Here is a 25,261-nt window from a genome sequence, read left to right as displayed (position 1 = left end):
GGGTTTTTTAACTACTATGGCTGTTATGGTAAAATCAAAATCTAAGAAGTATAAAATTAATTGATTCATAAAGGCCTTTTTCCCTTAAAGGCTGCCTTAAATACTTTACTTATAAATAGGTACTTGATCTTCAAGCTTTTTCTCTGGCATCTCTTTCTTTTCTTTCATAATTTTTTGATTCTGCATTTTACAGCAGTCATGCCCTATACACGAACAATGCAGTTGTCCTCCAGTTCGTTTAATTTTCTAAGTGTGTTTCTGCTGATGAAACCCAGTCCTGGGAGTATCAAGTATATATTTTTGTTAGTACAACTTCAACAATGAATACTACAAATTTCCCAAAAAGTCTTGAGCAGCTAATCTCAATATTTCACAAAAATCATAAAATATGACATTTTACTCCAGTAATCCACAGTTTAAAAAGAACAAAAGAATAGTAATTTGTCTTTGAAATTCTATGGCATCTAAATAGAAATACTAAATATTGCTAAACTTAAGATTTTTTAAAAAGCAACAAGCCTGTCTCCTTGCCAAAGACATAATGGGCTATTTTATTTATAAGCTTTTCAAAAGCTGTGCCTGCATAGTTGTTATGTGTGTCACAAATGTCAGTGACCATAGCCTTACAAATCTTTCAGTCAGAGAACTATTATCATTAGCTTACAGATGAGGATCATCTGAATCATCACAATTGTTAAAAGCTGTCTGCACTTATTTATAAGGAGTACAACATGAGAGGAGGTTGGCTGTATACCAGAAGTGCTGGTGAGGAATATCTGACATTGACACTAGGTGAATCCCTGGAACCATTGCTAGGCCAAGAAAATTACTCAGAGTGATGATAGCCCGATATTTAAATATCAAAACTCATTGAATTCTCTGGCCCTTGAAGCAAGCCTGGTAAACTATATTCCTAAGGAGACGTTTCTACAGTTTTATTTATACACCTTTGCTCCAATTTCCTATTACTGCAACTTTTATCTCAGAGTTTTTTCTGTTCCTGCTCCATGGTGAACTATTCTTGTGCACTGGTCAGGTAATGAACAGCCATCTATCTCCCCATGGGAACAGTGCCTACGGCTGGAGAAGAAAAAAATAAATCTAAGGTAGCTTACATGTCTCAGACAGCCAGGGACTTAAGCTGATTACAAGCTGGACTGCTGTATGTGCACTTTTGAAGTTCCGGCCCAACTCCATTTGATTGAAAATTTCTATCAAATTAATCTGAGAAGTATTTATTTTGTGCACTTTAAGAAAAAACACTTAGCAATGTAAACCACAGGATAACAATTCTTGTGTTGAGAGTATATGCCTGATTTTAACCAAAGCTATACTATAAGCCTACCCAAAGTGGGCCACAAGGCTATCGCAGTGCAAGAAATTAAAACTTCATTACATTTTCTGAGTTTTATTCCAGAGATTTCACAGTCCTTCACAGAAAGATTTTTTTAATGGCTATTTAGGTTATTTTTGTGTGAGAAAATATGCCAGCTCCAGATCCTCCTTTATGACATAATCTGGGCACATAGCACATTCAGGTATTCTGGTGTTGTGCAGCAGCTTTGTATGCCACCTGTCATCCTGTAATACACAATTCTGCTTAAACCATTAATATTTTGTGTGGGTCCAAATGCATCCACAGACATAATAAATACAATACACTTAAATATAAAGGAAGTCTTACACTGATTTATGGAGACAGAGTAAGGCTTAAAAAATTCTCAAAATCATTCTTTTATTTTTTGAAACATGAAGACAGAAATAGACAACGAAAAGTGAGGTATTATTAGAGTTTGGATTGTTATAGTCTAGATAATTAGAGTATGGTAGGACAAAGCAAACAAATATAAGAAGAGAAAGAATAAAAAATGCGATGTAAAGAGATTGCCTGGGAAAATAACATTGCTAAAAAAAATCCTCATATGTTCTTGGAGCATAGGTCCAGAACTTACTTCCTAAGCTCCCTAACTTGAGTTGCCATTTCATACTGTTTAGACAAAGCATCAGACTTTTGGCAGATTCATTTCAGATGTTTTGCTTCCCTTCTCTTGTCTTCATGCAGCTCCTGCATTTTATATTTCCTCAGGGTGAGACTCAGCAGAGCTGATAACTGAGGTGAGTAGAGGCAAAATGAACAACCAAACCACAATACTTAGCAAAGCATAGTAAATCATCCAGTGTGGCATTTCTGAAAGAGTAAAGGATCTGCACTTGGGTGGGATTAGTGCAGTGGAAAGTTAGGTGTCCATCAACCCCCACCCATGTATCACTAGCCCAGGTTATCACCACTTAGGAGCTATTAGGCTTGACAGCATGAGCTCTGTCAATCACAGTTGGTACAATGCAGTGCTGAAAGTGGAGCAGTCACTAAGGATGGCCCTATTTCTAGCTAACTTGTTTTGGCAGAATGTTTGTGTGCATCAACAGACTGAAATGTCAGAGAGCTGAAGATGATGTGGGTGAACGTGAAAAACCAAAGACTGCAGAGAAAAATGAAGAAACCAGAATAAAAAGTGAGCAAGTAAATATAAGGAAGAGCAGAAGATTAAAGGTATTAATCAATGCTGTAAATAATATTATTAAAACAAAGACACAGGAAGTTTTCCACTAAGAATATATTTCAATTAGGTGTTACAGGCAGGATAAGCATCAATAAAAATTGATCATTCAGCTTATTAAATTCTTTATGTCACAGGTGCCCTTTAATCACTTGTTATACCACCCAGTACTCTTCTATAGTCTGTATAACACAAAAGGAGGGAAAGAAGCAATAGAAGTCCCAGGTGTGAATAATTTTGTACCCTATGACATGCACCCCACTGAAGCTGCCCATTAACAAGATCCACAGAGCTCATAACACTTAAATACATATTCATATCTCTGTATGACTAACTAAAGCTCTAAATAATATTAATACAGATATTTTGCATATTTACTAGGTGTTCCTGTTATACATAATTACTACTTTTTTTTTTTTCACTTTCACAAACAACCTAGGTTTGAAAAGTTTAATCCTGCTTCTGTGGTTTATTATAATTGAGAGTTTGTTTGTTTTTTCCTGGAGTAGAGAGTTCATTCTGGGTACATCTATGCTTAATTACTATGCATCTCTATTTAGCACAACAAAGTAGAGAAGGTACAACAGGCATGAACAATGGGAAACTCTTCGGGGTGCAGATAAAATATTCCAGATACCGGCACAAGTGTTGCCCCTTAATTTCTTTAAAAGAGAATGGGAAATGGGTCTCTTCTCTCCCTAAACCAAAAACATTGTCAACAACTTAGTTATTTAAGGAGACTGAAACATGCCAGAACAGCATGTTTACAGTAAGTAAATTAGCTCAGACCTCTCAATTTCTGTTGCTTATTCTGCATCTATGCTTTGTTTCTCTTCTCTTTCTTACAGTATAAAATGCTCAGAAAAACCATGTAGCAAGTTTTTCAGTGTATAGTGGTACATATTTCAGGGCATATTGATAAAAATTGGTTAGCTAGTCCATGCAAAGAGATGTCATGGTTACAGCAGATAATTCCTTTGTGGTAGAGACAGAATGGAAAGATCTTGCAGAAGTAAAGTTCTGAGTATGTTATGCTAATTGTAAATGGCAACATTATCTGGAAATTGGTGTAATTTTATCAATAACTGATTTGACCCTAGCAACCACCATAACTACTTTTAATAGCTTCCTTTAGCTGGCAGCTAGCTTCTGAAAAGTGACACACACAACTAGATGTTTCCTGTAAGACAGAGCAGAGTCCATTTCTTTTCAGGTTCATGTCAATTGGCAGCACAGCCATAGAACCACTGAATCACTGAAAAGTTTGGTTTGGAAGTCACCATTGAAGGTCATGTAGTCCAAGCACTCCCTGCAATGGGCAGGAACATCTTGAACCAGATCAGGTAAGTCAGAGCCCTGTCTAAACTGACCTTAAATGTTTTTAGAAATGGGGTATCTAAGACCTCTCTGGGCAACCTGTACCAGTATTTTACCACCCTCATTATAAAAGAATTCTTCTTTATATATTCTTTTGTAGTTTAAAACCACAGCCTCGTCTCCTATTGCTACACACCCTGCTAAACAAGCTTGACCCAATCTTTCTTATACTCCCCTTTTTCAGTGACAAAAGCCTTCTCTCCTTTAGGCAAAGCACCAGCTTTCTCAGCTTTTCCTCATAGGATGTCTGTTCCAGCCCTTTGATCAATTATTTGTCCTCCTCTGGACTCATTGCAACAGGTCCACACCTTCCTCTGTACTGACTCCAGACCTGGCAATAGTTCTCCAGGTGGGGTCACATGAGAGCCGCCGAGGAGGATCTCGTAGTTAGGAGCTAGAGGAGTTAACATAAAATCTTCACACTAGTAGCTATTTGGCTCTTTTAACGCTATATTTAGCCCCATGTTAGCAGCCCGTGTAAGTTTCTGCAATGCTGTACAGCATACCTACCAGGAGAAAATCTCCCAAAAGCTCCGGAGCGCTATGGTTCCCTGAGCACAGGCTGTCGCACTCATCATCAGCCTGTGTTTACAGGAGCAGCAGCGCTCTTGCATCTACAGGCTGCTGAGCGGCGGCCTGGAGGAGGCACAGGCGCGGCGGGGCAGGGGCCGGCTGGCCGGCATTCCCGGGCGGGCATTCCCAGGCTGGGGCCGGCATTCCCGGGCGGGCACTCCCGGGCTGGGGCCGGCATTCCCGGGCGGGCACTCCCGGGCTGGGGCCGGCATTCCCGGGCGGGCACTCCCGAGCGGTGTGGGACCGCGGCGCCCGCCCCGGGCGATTCCCGGCGCGGCGGCGCCACCTGGCGGCGCGGCGCGAGGGGGCGGGGCGCGGTCCGTGAGGGAGGCGATGGCCCGGGCGCTGCCGCGGCCCGGCCCGGGACTGCCGCCCCCAGCAGCCCGCACCACCCGGCCTCGGCCCTCGCATCTCTGTTTCACCAGGGCGTTACGTCATCCTTTTTCTCCAAGTGGAGGTAGCCTGGATATAGTATTTAAAGATTCGCCTCGCTGATTAAAATTCCCTGCTTCTGTGCTCTTCTCTTCTGCTTTTGTAAAAGCAGTGCTTTCAGACCCTGAAATATGTCAAATGGGAGAGAGATTTCTGCCTGAAAGACACAACCGACTTCATTTGCTATATTCAGTGAGCAAAATACATACTGTTGGAACAACACAAAATAACAGAACAAATGGTGGTTTGAGAGGTCCTTTGTTCTTTTCAGTCCTAAAGGAAAGCTTTTCATAGAAAAAAATAAAATCTAAAAAAATGCCACCTGCTATCACAGGTGTCAATTCACCTTAAGATAAGAACTGCACCAGACTCGTCTTATTTTAGTCCACAAACACAAAAGTGCTGCTGGCTGAATCAAATTTGTTTCAGTGGTAGAATGTCTATAACAAGGTTTTCGCTATCATCATCCCTGCAATACAGCCAGGCAGGAGCCATGATGGGCACGATGGAAGAGAGGTGATGGGTAAAGCAAACCCAGCTCCATGAATCTTTTAAAATGCTAGCTTTTGTGAGCTACGCATATTGATTGGCGTTTTAAAAAATCAGTAAATACTACAATTCCTTTAAGGTTTTAATAGTGATACACAAGAATTAAAGAAGAAAATAGACCTAGTTCCCTTTCCTTAGAAATAATGATGTTACAGCTGGCATTTTGATGTATGCATTTCTGATTTCATGACAGCATTTTCTCAACTTATCATGCCTAATTTCTTCTGAAGTTTAACTCAGATTCTAACTTTAACCCTTCTGACTCTGAAAATGAAATACTAGGGAGAAAAAGACAATTTCATTTATGTTTAAAGCATTAGCAATTCTGCAATTAGCTCAACACTGTACAAATTCAGTGATAGAGTGGACTTTTAATGATGGGTTACAGTTATTTATATGCACTTATACATATACAAATATATACACACACACACACTGTATATACGCTGTAGAATATATATTTGCTCATACAACTTTTACCTCTAGTCAGTAAGTTATAATCTACACAATTAATCAGGGAGTGAAAGACTATAGCAGAAGTGCTAATTTTTCAGTAATACGGTGAGGTTCGAAAAGTAGACTGTATCCTTGCTCACATCAGAAAACTCCAAGACATGGTTTCTACACAGACATTTACTGATTCTTAATAGCATGATCTTATCACTTTATGTTATTTGAGTAACTGGAAATTCAATTTTATCCTGCAGCAAAACCAAAATAAATACATAATTATATAAGCATATAACTGAGGATAATATTTTTTCCTATAGATTGAAGTTTCTGGGAACTTTTGATAGGAAAATTGCAATGATTCAATTGAATTCAGTATAATGTTTCATGTGGATTTAGCTTGAATTTGAAAAATTGACATAGTGTTTCAGGCCTTAATCAGTGCAACTAATAATGTGGCATTAAGGCTCTTAGGCTGAATCAAATTAAGAAACTACTAAGGTTTTTTCAAGGAAACTCTTCTTATGGCCCGTCCTGAAAGCTTTAATTTTAGCATCAGTTTCCTTCTTTTTTCGCAGTTATAGCTTAGCTTTCCATCTGGCCTGTTCTTCTGATGAGTACCAGTAGCAAGCTGTAGCAGAGGAGATGGGTTGAAACAGTGTATCCATTAAAAAAAAGTTCCAGTGAGGTTTGTCTATAGTTAAGTTTCCATTGTTAAAAAGGTGGTACTCTCCATCCACTATCCAATATTGGCTTGTTCACCTTCTCTTTATCACTCTGCTACATAGCGTCACCATTTATACAGTTGTGGCTGAGCTGTGGGGAAAAAACAAACTGTTTGCATTGAAAATATCCAGACATAATACTAAATAATCCACATGAGAGAAGCAAAGCTTATTCTACTGAATCTGATTTAGCTTGTATGGTGACATAGGATCTATAGCAGTCAGATTTATCTGCTGAGCTTTTGTGTGTATTTTCTAGGTCTGGTTTGCAGTTTGTTATTAGATCCTCTAAGTCCACACAATTTACACAAAAATTCCCTCCTCAGGACATGTCAGTGCCTTTTTCTGTTGCAACTTCAACCTCTGTAATAATTGTTCAAAAGCCACTACAATGATGCAAGACCACCTGCCTTTCCTGAGTGAAAGCTAAATTACTTGCTAGTGGTTTGAAACATATTTCTCTTCATGTAGATTAGTTGGCTCTGCAATGACTGCAGTATGGCAATGTGTATGTATGTAATACAGTTTTTCAAGTAACGTACAAGAAGTAAATTATGAGAAAATGTGAAACAGTAGTTAAGTACCTAAAATTTTACCTCTTTTTTACTAACTGATTAAATCATTCCTCATATCTGTATTTCTGCTTTAAAAGTTATGTTGTTACTCCTCAAACACAAAATACACCTTTCTTGTTGTTTTTTTTTTTTTTTTCCATAGGCAGCTGGTGTTACTTAATTTGTTGTAGGAGAAGTGAGAAACGTCATATTAGTACTTCCATGACATTATGGTTTGTGTTCAAAGTAGCACTCAAAGTAGTGCAGGGGCCCTTTTTTCTTTTGTCAGTGTCTGCTTTGTAGGCTAATGGACAGAAGTATATAGAGGAAAAAAAACACTGTCAGTTGCCTCTGCCAGTTCCCTAGACAAACAGAATCTAGTGTGAACCAGCAAAACAAGCCTAGGCAAAACACACAGAACTACAGTAGACTGGGTTTTGGGAGTGGTTTTTTGTTTTGTTTTGGTTATTTGTTTGGTTTTTTTGGTTAGGTTTGTGCTTTGTTTTGTTTTTGTTTGTTTGGGTTTTTTTGTTTGTTTTGTTTGGGTTTTTTTAATGGAACCTACAAGATAAAAAAAGAACATTGTAAAAGCCAAAACAGATTCAGTACAGTAAGCAGCTGTACAGCTTTCTCCCTTATGGATTAGCTAATAATATGTTTTGTTATTTTGGGAACAAGCAGGTTGTTTTCTCTTCATGTTGCTCAGATTGGCCATGAACATACCAAGAGTACTATTATGGATCTCAGTGTGAAGATCATCGTCTTATTGTATTTAGCCCAATAAGAGTTCATTTTTAAAAATCATTTTGTTGTTTTTCACAATTGGACTTAATCCACATTTTTAGTGAGTCTTGGGCCTTATGTAAATCTCCCACTTTCAAGAGTCACAGGACCACCTCTGAAAATATCTAAGTCCTTGAAGAAAAATTGTATTTTGCAAATACAAATGCTCCACAAATTTTTGTGCATTTGATGTGCACCCTGAGCCCTCTCAAGTAATTGAGTTCTGTGTCTATATGAGCTACTGACAAATTAATATAATTTTGTTCATGGTAATCTAGTTTCTCTTGTCTCCCCAGATTACACTTGTCTTTCCCAGTATGGAGGTTCCTCATAGATCTGAACAACTGGGAAATTTCTATATAATTTCACTTTTTACGTAAGATTAGAAGGAGCAAATTACATCTCTGATTTGAGATTATGACAGTCTCTGACAACTATGAAACAAATGCTCAGAAGGGTCTGCATATACACCCTTCTACTGGAACCATAGAATTCTGTTAAAAAAAACAAAACTTCTAACGCCAAGGAACAAAAGTCATCAGCATGACATCTCTTGCAAGAACTTAGTAGAGAAATTGGAGAATAGTCAAAGTAGGAAAGAAGGAACCAAATTCTATCAGCATTCATTTTCTGCCAGTTTTCGAGAAAGTGGGGTGCCCTGCAATCATGCAGTACCCAATGATACTTTAACTCCTTGTCCTTAGAAAATATTACACTATCTATAGAATCTGTGAGCTGTAATGATTGTAGCATCATCACCATGTAGCCCTTCATTGCATCTTTTCCCATTGGAATTATAATTTAAGTTCCATTTTCATTTATGTCACTGCTTTTTTATGCTCCTGATATCCTGATAGCCATCATGGCAAGAGTTACATATTTTGTTCACTGTATTTTATATTTGGTTTTGTATGCTGTCTAGGCAGTATAATTCTTGCATTTTATCCGTAAGACTCTTTTCATTATCAACATTTTATTCTGATGGGGTTATTTTTCCTTTCTGTCTTCTACTTTCAGATTGTTGGAAATAAATGTGATTGGTAATTCACAAATTCTTGGTACTAGTGAGCATATGAGTTTTTATAAATATTATTCTTTCTTGAAGGTAAAACTGCTGTATCCAGTGCAAACTACACTGACCTATGCTTTGTGTGCAAGATAAAAAAATTGAGAAAAGCAGTGACTCTAGCTCAGCTTCACTTTTGGCATATGGAAATTCATTTCAAGCACCCAAATCTCCTTCAAGATGTGCACAGGTAAAAGGAACAGGGATGTATCTTAGGTGCTGTGTACACCAGGCTGTAAAAGGGGTTGAAACCAGAAACTTTAGTTTGTCTTTACTTTCATAGAATGCCATGCTGTGAACATCCTTAACCTGGAAACTCTGGTTTTCTGGTGCTTTTTAGCTCTGTATTTAGCCTAAGCAGAACACTCTTAAAATCCTGTTCTCAGAACTTAAGGTAATGAAAACGTTGAAGTTTTAGTGCTTATGATGTCATTTTCATATTTTTTCCTTTTGGATCAGTGTGTGGTTGAAAAAGCAAAACAAAACAAAACAAAAAAAACCCCAACAAAACAAAACAAAACAAAACAAAAAACTCCAGCCAGCAGTATTTTAAAATAAATAAAATGCAATTCCACCATTAAAACCCAAACCTGCTTTATTTATGAAAATTAGAAAAAGAGAAGGAGAGAGAGAGAAATGTCTTTTACAATAACAATTGTCTCGTCTAAGATAGTATCATTTACTAGTCCAGCAACTAAGCTGCAGCCTGGCTGATTTCTAAAAATTCAGTACTAAAGAAGAGAAAGGGAAAAATAAACCCTTGGTTCAGTAAAAAATTTCTGTGCTGTGGGTTTTGACAGAGTTTAAAAATAAAACCAAGACAAGGTAAATCTAGGAGGGATTTTTTGCTGTTTAAATTGCACACTGACCCTTTAAACACTGTTCCAAACACTATAGCCTTAGGCACAGCCACAGGGTATAACCATGCCCTGTAGCTGACTTCATCATGGGTTCTCACCTCCCTGCCCAGCCAGTCCTCAAATATCTAGCAACTTTTCTTGCCCCACTTTTGATATGCTTTCATATATCCCAACATAATGAAAAATAGCTGCTACTGCTAGTGCTTTCTACACAATGAAATACATTGGAGAAGTGAAGGTAAAATAACCTTTGTTGATTTCCCACCTAGAATTCAGACAACACTTTTAAAATAAGGTTAATTTCCTTATATGCCACACTCTCTTCACTTTCCCCCCATCCGTACAAATGCCCCTCCAGTTAAAAGTGCCCTGCTTTCTAGATGAGAAAAATTACTTGAGCTATTTATAACCCCTGGTGAAGACTTTTAAGAGCATTTTTAATCATAAAATGTATTTGTGTGAATCTAAAACCTCAACATTTTAATAGCCAAGCAGAATATTTAGCTAGTAAATGTAGTATTTTAAATCTGACACAAGCCTATTCATGACTAAAAGAAATAAAAGAAAACTTATGCAAGCCATAAATCCATTTTAAGATGGTATTATTATTTCCTCCTTATTATTTCATTCTTTACATGGGTCTCCACCTTCATGAATTATTAACAAAAATATATAGGGTTTAATTTTTTCATAGTGTCTTGTGTTTTCAAATTAAATATAAAATTAAGATAACATGTTTGGCTGACCTTCCTTGTTCTATGCCCCATCTGTAGTACACATTTATGTATTTTTAAGGCCAAAATTGATATCAGTCCTGTTTCCAAAGATATTAATACACTGGGAGCAAAATAATAATCTGTTCCCAGGATTCACATTAACCTACTGCAATTAAAAAAAGAAATCTATGCTTTTGACTGCTTGAAATATAATGATCAAGGCCTACTTAAGAATCTCATAGTCACAATCTCAGAGGTTTTGTAGAATCATGAAAGCAGTCAGAAAAACTGTTGAAACAATGTTCTATTCTTATAACTGAGTTTGCTTCTTTTGTGATGTCTACCTAAAAAGAAGCAAATGCACACAAAAATTCCAGAAGAAAAGGTGTTCTCAGAGAAATTGTTGGGGAAAAATAACAATGGTCATGGCATGAAATAGAACATCTCCTTAACATTAATTAAAGCTCTGTGGTCAACAACTTCATTGCTGTTTTCTAAATTGCCTGTAACCGTTCAGCTATATTTATCAATTTCTGTCTTTTAATTCTTCATCTTCTTCTGGACTCCTTAAAACCAGTATTATTCTGTTGGGGTCAAGCCTGTATTTTCGTTGGTAACCATGCTCATTCAGGTAGGAAACCTTGTGATTATTTTCAATGTAGTAATTGTCTTAGCTTGCCCAAAGTAGTTGTAAAAGAAATCCCATCACAGCCTCATTACTTTCTGGACAGAGAAAGCTGAATGCCACAGTTCTATACTGCAAAGTTTGTCTGACATCAGAATTGAATTCTGCAGACTTCAGCAACTATCGCTTACATTACTGCTTATAGCACTTCTAAGTAAGCCTTGGAAGAGTTAATATTGACATAAGTTAGTATTTAATTTAAAAACCAGCCGTTTCCCATTGATTGCCTTTCTTTTTGATTTGTTTTTTAAGATGTTCTTACTGCCATACTAGTCTTGAAGATGATTCATTACCAAAATTGCTACCTAATCCCAAAGAGAGAAATAGATTTTTTCCATTATTTATATTATTGCCACTACACCTCAAACAGCTTTCTTTTACATACAAGGCATTCATTACTTCAGTAATCACACTCAAAACACATGGTTTTTACTATCTGACAGGATTTCCAGTGATCTATTAATTGAAACTCAAGTTCTTCTCAGCCCTAGTCAAAATCTACCTATAAAGTATTGTAATTCGGGTTCTGGACTGTTGCAGTTAAAATGTTACAGAATATCATACAGTCTAGTTAATATATGTCAAGTTGGGTTTTTTTTTTACTTGTTCTTGTCAAGGACTTTTTACTTGTTTGGTTTGTGGGGGTATTTCCTTTCACAGAGAGAAAAAATTTTAAAAAGACGAGAGAAACTTTGATTAAATATATACAGATTTTATCTACACTTTGGCGTATGTGTCCAGCCAAAACATTCATACTAGACTAATACAATAAAAATAAGTAGCTCAAGTCTGTAAAAATGGGTTCACGTTCTACACCAATTTTAAGTCCACATGTATTTTGTTAAGACTAGCACCATTGTTGATCTAGCTCATTAAGACACAGACTTTGTGGCCACACAAAGCAACAAATTCAAGAACAGTTTGTAGTACAACACACTCTTCAGGGCACCTGCCCTTCAGCCATGGGACTGGCTTGCAGACAAAGCAAGTACACAGAGCCACTATGTGTTCAGCACATAGCTTTGAGTGGTTTCCAGAAGTATATACTGTGTATAATTGCAGCAATGGGCATTGGTCTTGCCCTTTTGAGGGCTGTCACCAAAACATAATATAGAAAAACCTTGTGTCTCCTAGCTCATAATTTAGCAGTCTTAATGGCACCATCACTCTTTTAGTTTTCCTTCTTCCCACCCACCTCACATTCTCAGATTAGTGGTGTAAGAATGGGAAATACCAAAGAAGTGAAATGCACTAAGCCAGTTGAGTATATGTGTGTGTGTGTGTGTATGCACATGCACTCTGTGAATAAGCAATACAAGCAGAGAAACAATTTAAAAGAACGTATATGATGTTCTCAGTTTCCTCCCCTTTCCTCCTCTATACTACTGTTCCATTCATTCTTAACTTTCTTGTCCTGCTGAGTTTTCTGTCTTCAAACAACAGCATTGCTGTCGTAATGCTGTCATGGTTTTAACCCCAGCCAACCATTAAATATCACACAACCCTCAACCCATCAGCAGGGTCAGGGAGAAAATTGGAAAAATAAACATAGAAAGCTCATGGCTTGAGATAAAAGCACTTTAATAGGCAAGGCAAAACTATGCATCCAAACAAGATGAAATGAGGTATTAATTCACTGTTTCTTATGGGCTGTCCGGTGTTCAGCTGTCCCCAAGAAACCAGGGCTCCATCATGCATGACAGTGGCTTGGTGAGACAAATATAATGACAAAATGTCCCCCTTCCTCCTTTGTTCTCCACTAAGCACGATGCAATATGCATCCTTGGGGATGGGATGGGAATCCTTTTGGTCGGTTGGGTTCACCTATGCCACCTGTGTCCCCTCCTAAGTCTTTGTGCAACCCCAGCATACTCGCTGCTGGGGCTATGTGAGCAGAAGCAAAGCCCTTGACTCTCTGTAGGTGCTGCTCTGCAGTAATAAAAACATCCCTCTGTTATCAACACAGCTTTTAGCACAAATCCACAACACGGTCCCATACCAGCCACGGTGAAGAAAACAAATTCTTTCCCAGTCAAAACTAACACAAATACATAAATTGCTCTTCCAATAACTTGTTTCTTTCATGCAATAGCCTCCTCAAAAGAAAATGGAGAACTAGCCCACATTTTTTCTACTTCAGAAGTTATGCTTGTATTTTAGCAGAATTTTATGTTAACCTGGGTATTGCTAATTACCTCAGAACATTAGACTGTAGTCCTGTTGGTACCCTTGAATTTATGCTCCCATAGCACTCACAGCCTAAAATGATACTGATGACACTTCAAAGATGTTTAACTCTCCTTTTGATATTTCCTCTACCTTTCACCACAGTTTTTGGTATTCCCATGCCTTCCCTCATCAGGCGATAAGTTTTTAATAACATATTTTGTGTGCTTGCTGTATAATGATGTGATTCACCTTAAACACTAGAAGATAAAACAATGTGAAATCTATATGCAATACCAGACCTTATTCTTAACATATCAAAGAGCCATCATCTAAACCATATACTCTCACACTAAATTACTTTGATTTATTATCCCCATCCTCCCCTGCCTTAAAATGTATACCACAAGGAATGACCTGTCCTTTTACAGTTTCTGTGAAGAGCTCAGCAGTTCCTGAAGGTCAGTTATGATTAAGAGAGGGAGAGGGAGGAAAAAGCTGCCATTTAGAGGAGTCCTACAAATTAAAAGAATTCTAGAAATGGGATGTCTTTGTTTTAGTTTAATTTAGGTTTTTGGATTATTGATCAAACTGGAGTGGAGAGTAGAATACTCTAGATACTGTGGTTTAACTCAGGCATTCAGAAATAGGAAGGTAAAGTCTAGAAACCATTATGACTAAAAAATAATAAATGAGGGGAGGGTAGCTTTCAAAATGTGAGAGATATTTTCTCTGTATAAATAACAGCTTATCACTTTTTTTTTCATTTTGAATGAAAAAAAGAAAAAAAAAGAAAAAAGACTTTTAAATATTCCCATTGCTCAAATAACAGTTGCCTGTTTGTTTTTTTCTGAAAATTCCAAGTATTTACAGAGTTAACCTCTCCCAAAACATCTTCTTTTTTTGGCTGTGTGCCAGTGACTAAGATAACGTCAGCTGTGTTCGGACTTTAGTTGCTGAGTAGTTCAACTGTAGCTAATTTTTGATGGTACAGGTGCAACATGAAACTATTAGGGACATGTTACATAGCAGTCAGTTACAATTAAAAAAAAAAAAAAAACCAAACCCTGTAGCTCAGTTTTCTCTGAAGGAATAACTTTTGAATATATATGTTTCTGGTAGTAACAACAGTAATAATAACAAGTACTAGCAAATAAAAAGAAAGGCTTCAAAAGAACTTCTAGTGGTGGATAATAGGGTATATTGAATTTGTGAAAACCACAAGCTACAGTTAATATTAAATTCTGGGTTTAATATAGCTTCATTACCTCATGTTATGTCTCATGAATCTTACCAGTTTCATGCCATCAATAACAGTTGTATAGTAATATCCAGCTAAAAAGACGAGTATTTGCCACACTATATGACTTCATAGGTCCGAAAGCCCAGTAGAACATTTGAAGCAATATTAACAGTAATTATAGATATAATAATGTACATAGGTATAATAATGTGCATTTTTTAGTTGCACAAGCAAGCCAACATACTTAGGATGGTTTTCTCTTCTTCAGCACTTCTGAGACAAAAAAAGAAGATTTTGTATCCAGTTGAGAGTTCATGTCACATGTTCTTCTTTTAAGGAAGCCACATGTACTGAAACACCCTGAACATCTCAACCCTTGTGAAAAAGCCAGCTGGATATAGTTTGTATCTAAAACTTAAATCTACATCACTATCTTTCTGTGTTCCTGTGTCTATTAACTGTCATAATATTGTTCATGGCCAACTGGGAATTTTCTAATTTTAGAAAGAACTACTTTTAGCTCCAGAACAAAGACATATTTCTTTCCACTTTCTCCCATGAGAATTGTGAAATTTTTTGTATATTCATATTGGTAGACAAAAAATTAACAAGCTTAGAAGTAAATCCACAATAAATTTATAATTTACCTTAATTCCAAATTTTTTCTATAAGGAGAATTGAACTTCTTGGGTAGTTTGTATATATTTCAACATTTTATATTTTTTGCACTTAGGCTTGTTGTAATTTTTTCATTGGTGTACCTTCAGCTGTATGCTAACCATATATTAGAAGTGAAATTTGGACTAAGAATTCTATTTCCATCATAATTCAGTAAGTCATTTTTAAAGTCTTAAGATGCAAAATACTTATATAATCAGACTGTCAGGACTAGGATTGTGTAAATTTTACTTTTAACTATATACTTCCAAGGTTGTATTTTTTCTATAAGGAGCTCTGAGTCCCCAAGACAGAAAAAATGCACACTATCATGAAACTGAAGAAAAACTGCGTCCATTCTTGCTGCATCTGAGGAAAATTAATGTAAATTTACATATTATTTATTATATATTATTAATGCAAATTTATGTATTACCTCTTTTATTCTTCTCTTTAAGGAAAGCATTAACATTGGATGATCCTGATCCCTTGTATCAGGCTAGAAGAAGATTAAGGCATTACAATCTAACATTTGAAGAATTATCGTCAATTCTAGAAACATATCTGATTCCACCTAATTATGAGTTCTTATATGAAAATAGCAGGGAAAAAAAGTCCTTTGGTAAAAGAAAAGAATCCATCAGTCATCTTACTCATTGATTTTTTTTTATTCCTTTCTCTGGTCAATCTTCTTTCTCCTTCAAATATCTAATGACTTCTGAAGGCACTACATGCACTCTTCTAAATAATTGAAGGCCTTACAACAGTTTCTTTTTTTGGGTAGATGTGAGGCTGCATACTGTACAAGGCTGAGCAAACAGAGATTCCTTCTTGCACACCATGAGAGTAGATGAGTTGCCTAGAAAATGGTGACTGTGGTTTGAAGATTTATTAGCCTCTTATATTTTTTTGTCAGGATACCTATTTGTTTCTAAGTAATGGAAGAAACGAAGAAAGAGGCAGTTGTTAAGGCATGGAGAAAAATGATTCTTGAAGACCACAGTTTTGCAATTCATATTTTTGTAGAGCACAATGACATTGCTAGTAGTTCTTGGCGATCTAAATCTCAATAAGCATTTGCCAAAACCAGCATGTACACAATGCTAGGAAAAGAGGATCATATTTTTCACAGATACGTATTGCTCCCTTGATGAATGGCATAGAGATCCAGTGGATTCATGTGCTTTGTGGATATCATATCCCAGTCCTCACAGGGATGTTTTAAAATCTCTTTCTTGATCTGCTCTAAATTTTATTACAAGCTACCTTATATAACCTAGTCTTTCCAAAAAACAAACAAAAAAAAAAACCAAAAAAAACACATGTTTGACCTCTCACTAGTGTTGCAATATTTATCAGTTTAACATTTTTGGATTAGGGACTGGAATGTGCTTGTGTATCACAAGAACATTACTGCTGAGAAATGGCTTTCTCTGTGCAGAGTATCAGAGTCAAGTATATTAATTTACTGTACCTAATTATTTGCCCTGCAGATGATATTTGGTTTTCTGCCCTTTCTGCACCCAACCACACCCCAGACCAATGCTACCATGACATGCTTGAGCAGTAAATACAATACGTTGGCTGAAATATTTTCAGTATTTAGAAAACCTTTAGAATGTGTTGCTTCTTGTTTCTACTGGTTATACCAAATGATGGTAAAACCATCACTGTGAGACTGAAAATCTCTGCTGAATATAAAGGAAAAAGAAATCACAGCTTAGAACACACTCAGACAAACTAGGAAAGAGACCACACACACATAAAAAAAAAAAATACACACACACACACACATATGTATATGTACATACATACACATATTGTAAAAAATATATATGATGCAAACTGCTTATTTATAGTGAAAAAGCTGCTGCTGAGAAATGACATTCTACCCACATTGTTTCACAGTCAGGTATAGTAATTTGCTGTGCTAAATTATTAGGTCTGCAGATGCTGGGTTCCCCATCATTATCTTCACCACAGGAATGATACTGCAATGTGGCCCATTAGCTTTCTGTGAGTTGTTACTTCAATAGCTCTACACATATACCTCTGATTAATGAAACAGCCTATATATATAAAAAAGCCATTTTTCTACTGAAGTGTCCCATCAGAGATTTATGGAATAGTCATAAATGCTGGCTACCTTACAACATGATGTTGAGAATGATTAAAATTATTGACATCAACACCACACTTCCAGTGCACCTCTTTCTAATTCTCAGTGATGGTACCACTTTGACTGAAAAGAGAGAAGAGGAAATGCTCAGAAACATTAATATAAACTCCCAAGTTATCCTATGTTTTCTGTGTAGATAAAACCAACTTCCCTTTTTCAGTCAATTTAAAATTAATCAATAGCAGAGATACTATTTTTCATTAACCAGGGAACTAATAAATTCATACTGCAGAGTTTCTTCATTACTAGTCATGTATTTTAATATGTCCACTCTAAAACATGTGTAGTGTAATGATTTAGGGAAATATGGCAAATTGTGAGTTAAAGGTTAGTTTCTTTTCCTTAAGAAACAAGGGTTTCTAACAAATTCCATTTAATGAGAAATCAGATTCTGATGTCATTCAAGTTGATAAAACTTCTGTTACTCTAAATTTACAGGTGTGAAAAATGGTTCATCTCCATAGAAAAAGAAATCAAAAGTGTTAGTATATTTTCAAGACATGACTAAAAATACAATAGAGACTATCAACTGCATCCCAGCTAGCAGAAATTTGGAATAATGGTAGAGCTCAAACAATGTGGTTTATATACCTGCAGGCCTCTGAGAAAAGTAAGCGCTAGCTACAGAAGGATCAGTCATATCATAACAGCTAACTTTCAAGTAATTGTAAGAAATTCTTCTGAGTCAAAGATTTCTATAAAGAATGGGCTAGTTCACATCTATCCAGGGTATATTCCACTTGGAATCACCAGATCTACTTGTCAACTTGTACTCTTTTCTTCTCACCTCTGCACTGGATGGAGTGCTTTTGAGGCTTGTCCAGCTCCTTACTCATTATCACAGAAAGTGTGCACTGCAGCCTGATCCAGATAGGATACTTTTTCTCTTTAAGCCATGTATTTTATGTATACATATTATGTAAGCAGATCTGGATTTCCAAACACAAAATATCTTTATCCCAGAAAAAAAAAGCCCAAACAATCAAACAACAAAACAAACAAAAGTTCTTCCTGTCCATCTAGCTGGAAAACTAGAATAGAATATGTCTGGACATTTTTTTTCTGGGAGTGCTGACAGAAGATATCCAGAAATTAATGTGGATTAAATGTAAAAAAGCTCCTGAGGATGCGGGTTAAGAGACTTAATGTAGTTTAAGAGAAAAAACCTCATCGCTGACAGATACTGATGCATTCTACACGAGAGTTGGAGAGTTCTCTACCATTTAGAGAAGTAGAACCTGGGATTTCAGGAAATTTTATTAGCAAAATCCTAAACAAACTTTAAGGTTTGCAACCAAGTCTTTATTTCTCTTTTAAAATTTATTATGTAACCGCTTGTTGCTGTCAATTGGCAACATCTGCTTCACATCAGTCTCAGTAATAAGAGCTGCCTCTTCCTGGTGGGTCTTTGAGCTCTTGTATCAATTTTCCTGACTTTGGGAACCTTCAGTCCAGCTCAGTCTTGTGCTCAGCTCCCAGAACTTACTGTAGCTGTCACTGCTGTTGCTTCATGTCACACTGACTGATGATTCAAAGACTTTCAAGATACTTGCATAAATAAAGGGCTGATCATTTTTAAAAGCCCTTGACTATGATGCTTTTCAAGATCCTATCGCCTTCCTTCAGTAGTTTGGCTCAAAATAAGAAATTCCCAGTAACTTATCTATACCATTTCCCAAAACACTCTCGTTTTCCCTTCTGTTCTCCCATACAACATCATTATACCTAGTAGATTTTATTAGCAGAATAAATGAGATTAGACCTTGGCACTATACATCTGCGAGCTGTAGTATGTGCCAGTCAGCTCACACAGTTTTTCGAGTTCGTCTCCCTCTTCAGGATTTGAGGTCAGTAACAATGACAGGAAGAGAAACAGGAGCAAGGTAAAAGGGCATCAACTTCCTTGCTTTGTTGGCCTGATAAATTTGTTTCAGAAGGATTTTTGCTGTAGAGATAAACAATTCAAGGTCAACTCAGTCATGGATTTTGTATCTCCAGAAGAGTAATTCTAGTGAGGAAAGCTTCATGCATGCAGAAGGAAATCTTTTCTGGCTGAATGGCTTAAAAGCTTTAAAAGGTTAGAATCTAAAATTCAAGCAAATAGATTTTATGGCATCTCTTGTATGTTTAATAAAGGAAATGGTATATCTTTGGGAAAAACACTAACACAAAAAGGCTACACAAATTTCATATCTCTAAAGCATTCATAGAGTGTGATTCTGAAGTCCTTTAATTTATACCGGATGACCTACTCTGCTACCTCGGCATTAAATATAGGTCTCAGTCACTAGGACAAAGGTTGTTCTGGGCTAAAAGGTATAAATCTAACTGAATTCATGGAGCTTTCCACAGCAGTATAAATCAGGAATATCTGCCCCTGAATAAGAGCCCAAATGGTACACAGACATTCATAATCAAGAATATAATTTGACTCACTGAGATTGCCACATTTTCAAAATAGTAAAGAATGTGAAATTATGGTCTCAACTTTGCCAACTCACAAGTAGTCTGGGGGGGAAGTGCAGAGGGGTGGGAGGGGACATTGTCTTATCTGTCTGTCTGACTACCTGTGTAAAGCTTTCTCTCAGAAGGCCTGTCGCTCACTTGATCCTCTTAATACAGTCATGTTTTCTGATGTTGCCTTTTCACCTCATTGCATGTGACTTTTAAAATGTAGGTGACCTAAAGGAAAAGAAAATTACTAAGGGGCCAAGTCATCCTGTCTGGACCAGTAACATTCAGCTGGGTGATGTATAAATGTATTGAAACTTGATTTAGTTAGTTTTATTATAGAATCATAGAGTGGTTTCTGATGCATTCGACCATACAGGTCATCAAATTCCAGCTCCCCAGAGGTGGGCACGGAATACTCCCATGTAACATCCTGATGTAACTCAGAGTCATTTGCAAAAAAAAAAGTACACTTTTGCATAAAAGCAACAAACCCAGTACTGGATGGAGGTCTTTTTCAGAGAGGCCATCACACAGCTCCAGAATAAATATCAAAGTATTGTTATATTGCTACGGGACTATGGAGTTCTACTCTACCTTCACCTGGGGTTTGGGATTTACGCTTGATTTGACTGTTGCTTGGCTTAACAATTCCATAAGTTCTTATTGACTCAGAACAGGGTTATTAACTATACAGTGGGGTACTTCCAGATTTATGGGATCCCATTCTTAGTATTCTTAAAAGCAAGGTGCTTTTTTGGGCTTTGATTCTATTTGGGTTTTTTTGGGGGGTCCACAGATTTTTGTGATCCTTAAACATCACCAGGCACAAAAAAATGCATATAGCATAAGCATTCAAATACTCATTTATCTTAAGTAACCTTTGCAGAGAAGGTTTTATTGCTTGCTCAGACAAAACTTTTAAAAATTAGTGAAGGTGTTGTTTTATGGATATTCTTTTCCATAAACAGAAACTCTAAAACCTGAAAACAGATGCTAGCTCACTTTAATAACAACTTAATTTTCAGACTGTTTTGTTATGGACATATGACTTACATACTTGGGAAAATTCTGTTTTTCTCCTAGTGAGGCTTGAATCCTGTTTACCAACTTCAATCAAATCTGCAACAAACTTCAACTTATTTCTATTAGAAATAATTTACATTACTGCCAGTATGGGGAGAGTTGGGTGGGTACTTCTGTAAAATGTTATTGTATTTATCAGGAGATGGGAGATGTCAGATTATGTGTTGTTTGCAGCAACAGTGAACTGGCCACTCAACAGCCATTTCCTGCTGTACAATCCACACCAAGTGTGGTCCCAGCCTAGTTCCAGAGGATGAAAAGATACCTGCTTTGTCTTGTCTGTGTGCATTAGAAGGCAAAAAAGTGCAAACTCATTGAAAGGCAAATTTATTTATTTCTAACATTCATGGAAAATTTTTGAATTTAAAGAACATTTTGTTTCCCATGTCCATTAGGCATTTGGCCTCTATAATCCTTAGATGCCTGGTTTATTTGTGATTTGATGTAGTTATTTCTCACCTGGTTGAAATGAGGAGGTAATTGAGCTATGACATCCCAACTCTAGAGATCCAAAATACTGACTGATAGGCTTTCACTATTGCACAGACAGGCTCAGAAGTAACAAAAAAATGACACAGATTCTCTGATGGCAATGTGAAACTCAAGTATTACTGTCTCTCCATTTCTATCCTCCCACCTATCTCCAAGAGGAAAACAGAAGAATCCATCTTAGTAAGGCAGAAGAACATCTGTTTTTGAAAACAGGGCTATAGGTGGAAATCTTTGTAGGTAACTGTGTTTCAATGTTGTGCTGGGGGCACACTGTATTTTTGATGGTAAGTGTGTACATTAACTGCTAAATTTATTCTTTATAAACAGCTATTAATAAAACAGATATTTACATTCCAAAGTATAAAATATGGATCCAAATCAACTTCACATCTTAAAAGTTACTTGTATAATTCATAAGTCAGTGACAAAGCTAATGAATTAGTCACATAACTGGCACATTAGAGACAGAACTTTGAATTCGGATGTTTTATTTAAAGCTTGGTATGCTATATAAATAAATAATGAAAATATACTTCTGACTCTGACAGTAAATAATAATGTAAAGAACAGCATCTTCTGGTAAAAAAATTGTTGGAGAAAGGGCAATTGAATGACTTTGTGTTATTTGGCTGACACAGGCAAGTGAGATCCCTCAGTAGCGCTTTCAGATCCTTGTTGCTTTCCGCCAGTTTAAAGGAATGATATATCAATCTAGGCTTGACTGCTATAAAAGATTGTTTATACTTAAGGTAAGCAGCAAATACAGTCCATGTTCCTGTATCAGGAATAAGATGGGAATTTTTAATCTTTAATTGCCTGAGTTCTCAGAGGAGAACTTCAAATCTCTTCCATCACAACTTTTCTATGCTCCTTTTCCATTAGCTTGTACATATCAAAGTGGACAACTCTTTAAGTGGCACAAAAAATAAGCACCTCATTGAAAGCCAGCTTAGTAACAAATTAAAATGTATTACTTTGAATGGGAACAGCTTTGTTAAGAGCTTCCATATTGGAGGAGTAAAAAGCAAAAAGAAAGATATAAATGACATACAGGGGTAAATCTATTGATTTTGTCATTTAGGAGATATTTTTACTGCTTATACTTTGCTATATCTAAGACTAAAATGCTCAAAGTTAAGGAAATAATGAAATCATGTACATACTAAGTCACAAAGTAACAATTATAAATGTAAGAAAAGAAGACTTGCTTTTTTTCCCTGCAATACCACTGAATCCTTCACAACTTGAACATAATTTGGTAGCCTGAGCATTATTGGTACCATTTTTCTTCTATATGTACCTCTAGACTGACTCAAAAAATCAGTCTAAAAACAGTGACATGGCTTTGGTGAAAAGAAATGTCTAAGCTCACTGGCAATCAGTAACAGCTTCAAAGTGGTAAAAATATACATATATTTGTTAGATGAATCAAAACCCTATTCAGGCTCTTGGTAACCAAGTGCCTTTTTATACAATGAAAATTCCCCAGAATTAGATTCATGAACTTAGAGGGAATTGCCACAAGTGCTTTTTTCGCATTCTACTAGGTGATATCTAGGTTTGTTAATTAAAATTTCACTTGAAAAAATATGTGTGATGTATAAGACATGCTAATTCATGATTGGTAGTAGAACTTTAAGTTTGTTTCAAAAAAGAAGCACCATCCAATTCTCTCAAATTATAAAACATTATTCTAGTCCTGCATGAATTCAATCTGTGATTCTTAATCTCCATGCTTCCATATATGAAATAGCCACAAATAATCCAGTTTTAATCTGCATATTCTCTTCTTTTCCTTCCCTAATCAATGTATAGTTTGTCCTCATTAAAATCCGAAAGTGCTGGTTCTTAATTCCTCTTTATAGCCCATAATACTTATCCATTAGCAGTCCAGAGGTCTGCTAGTGTCTTTATATTTTAATCTTTTAAGTATTTTTTTTCTTTATCTTTTTATTTTTGACTAAATTTACAGTGCATGCTGGAGATTAACTTTTTTTCTCTCAAGAGCCTGTGAGGATCACTGATATGACAATTTGATATGCAGTCAGATTGAAGATGGAGGAAAAAAGAGGGAACAGAAGATCAGGGAGATGAAAAGGCAATAGGCATTAGCTGCTTGATGCTTGTTAGTCATGTGTAACCCTTTGCCCTCACTTCACAGGGTTCTTAACCTTTTCCTGAGAGATGAAGTCAAAACATGGTGTCCTTACATTCACAAGGAGAACAAATTCCTTGTTACATACAGTGATAAAGATTGGAAGCTCTCAGTTGTTTGGAATAAGAGTAAGGAAGGGCAAATAATCTGAGGAAAAGGAGTAGCTTGGTTTTCAGGACTTCTGTCTTTTCTTTGGAGACCGATGCTTTCCCTTTAAGATATTTAGTGCCTGCAAATACAAGACAAGGTCTCTGAACAGAAAAATTTCTGAGTTCACAGTTCTGTTTCCATGGAGCCCAAATGCTGGAAGAATGAAACATGGATATGAAATACCACAAATAATGAGGAGTTAAATTTTTGTTGCTATTGCATAGCAGTTATAACACACTAAGAGCTCATTTACACAGAAGTACCTAATTCTAACTTAAATGCTCAAAAATTAAAAATTTGAAGATTTCTTTAATTTTCTTTTTTCATTCATTTGATATAATCATAAGAGACTGTCATGTCCCTGAAAGGAGAGGGAAGAGGAAAAAGCCTTTACATCTGCCACCTATAGAATAAAAAGCCCTCTGAGATTGGAAATTAATTCAAAATTTCTGCATTGTAAGAAAAGCATTTTGTTAACAATGCACTGGCGAGAACATGATATGACTAGGTGGGAAAAAAGAAAAAATGAAGGGATATAGTTGTTGCCTAGCTATAAAATTCAGCTAAAGGAGCAATGTGCATTTATCCAGTTTTTAGAAATGTGTCTTGTGACACTTCAATTGTATATCAAATAATGTTTAAAGAAGCAAATTCTTAAGGAGACCTCTAGGAATCAAAGTTGTATTATTAGACTGGATCAAGGAATATAAATAAAATCGGGAAGATTCTGAGAGTTTAAATTGGATAAGAAGGATATCCACTATCATCTCAAGTCACCAGCCTGTTTCGGTTAACAAGATAGGCCCTCAAATCTTATGGAGAGCTCATAAACGCAAATCCATGTCTTCTTATGCCTTGACAAAAGCTTCATAAATTGTGATAATGAATACTGATTATACATATATTGCATGAGATACATTTGGTAAATCATGAATAATCTACTGAAACAAAGTATTCTTTCTACTTTATCAGCAGTCAGGCACTTTTCTAATGCCACTTCTCATGCCCCAAATAATTAGACCAACAAGAATGAGGAATCAAGTGACAAAGTAAAAGTCAAGGCCTAAAAGTTTCAGGCCTGACCTGAAATTTTAAAATATCCATTTAAACATATACCAGCCATAATCAGCAGGTTTTGGTAGTGGACAAGGACCTTCAGTGATGATCTATGGAAAAGATGATCTGGTACTTCTCTGAGCTGGTAATAGCCAGTTGTAGATAGCTCTGCTATGGGCAAAACTAGCCCACTGAATACACAACTGCACCCACCAGAGGAGCATATGATGCTTCTGCAAAAAGTATATTTACAGAAGGATATTATTATCTTAAACCAAAAGATGCAACAGACCCACAC

Source organism: Motacilla alba, chromosome Z (genome assembly GCF_015832195.1).
Source record: "Motacilla alba alba isolate MOTALB_02 chromosome Z, Motacilla_alba_V1.0_pri, whole genome shotgun sequence".
Lineage (NCBI taxonomy): Eukaryota > Metazoa > Chordata > Aves > Passeriformes > Motacillidae > Motacilla > Motacilla alba.
Note: the sequence above shows the minus strand (reverse complement) of the source record.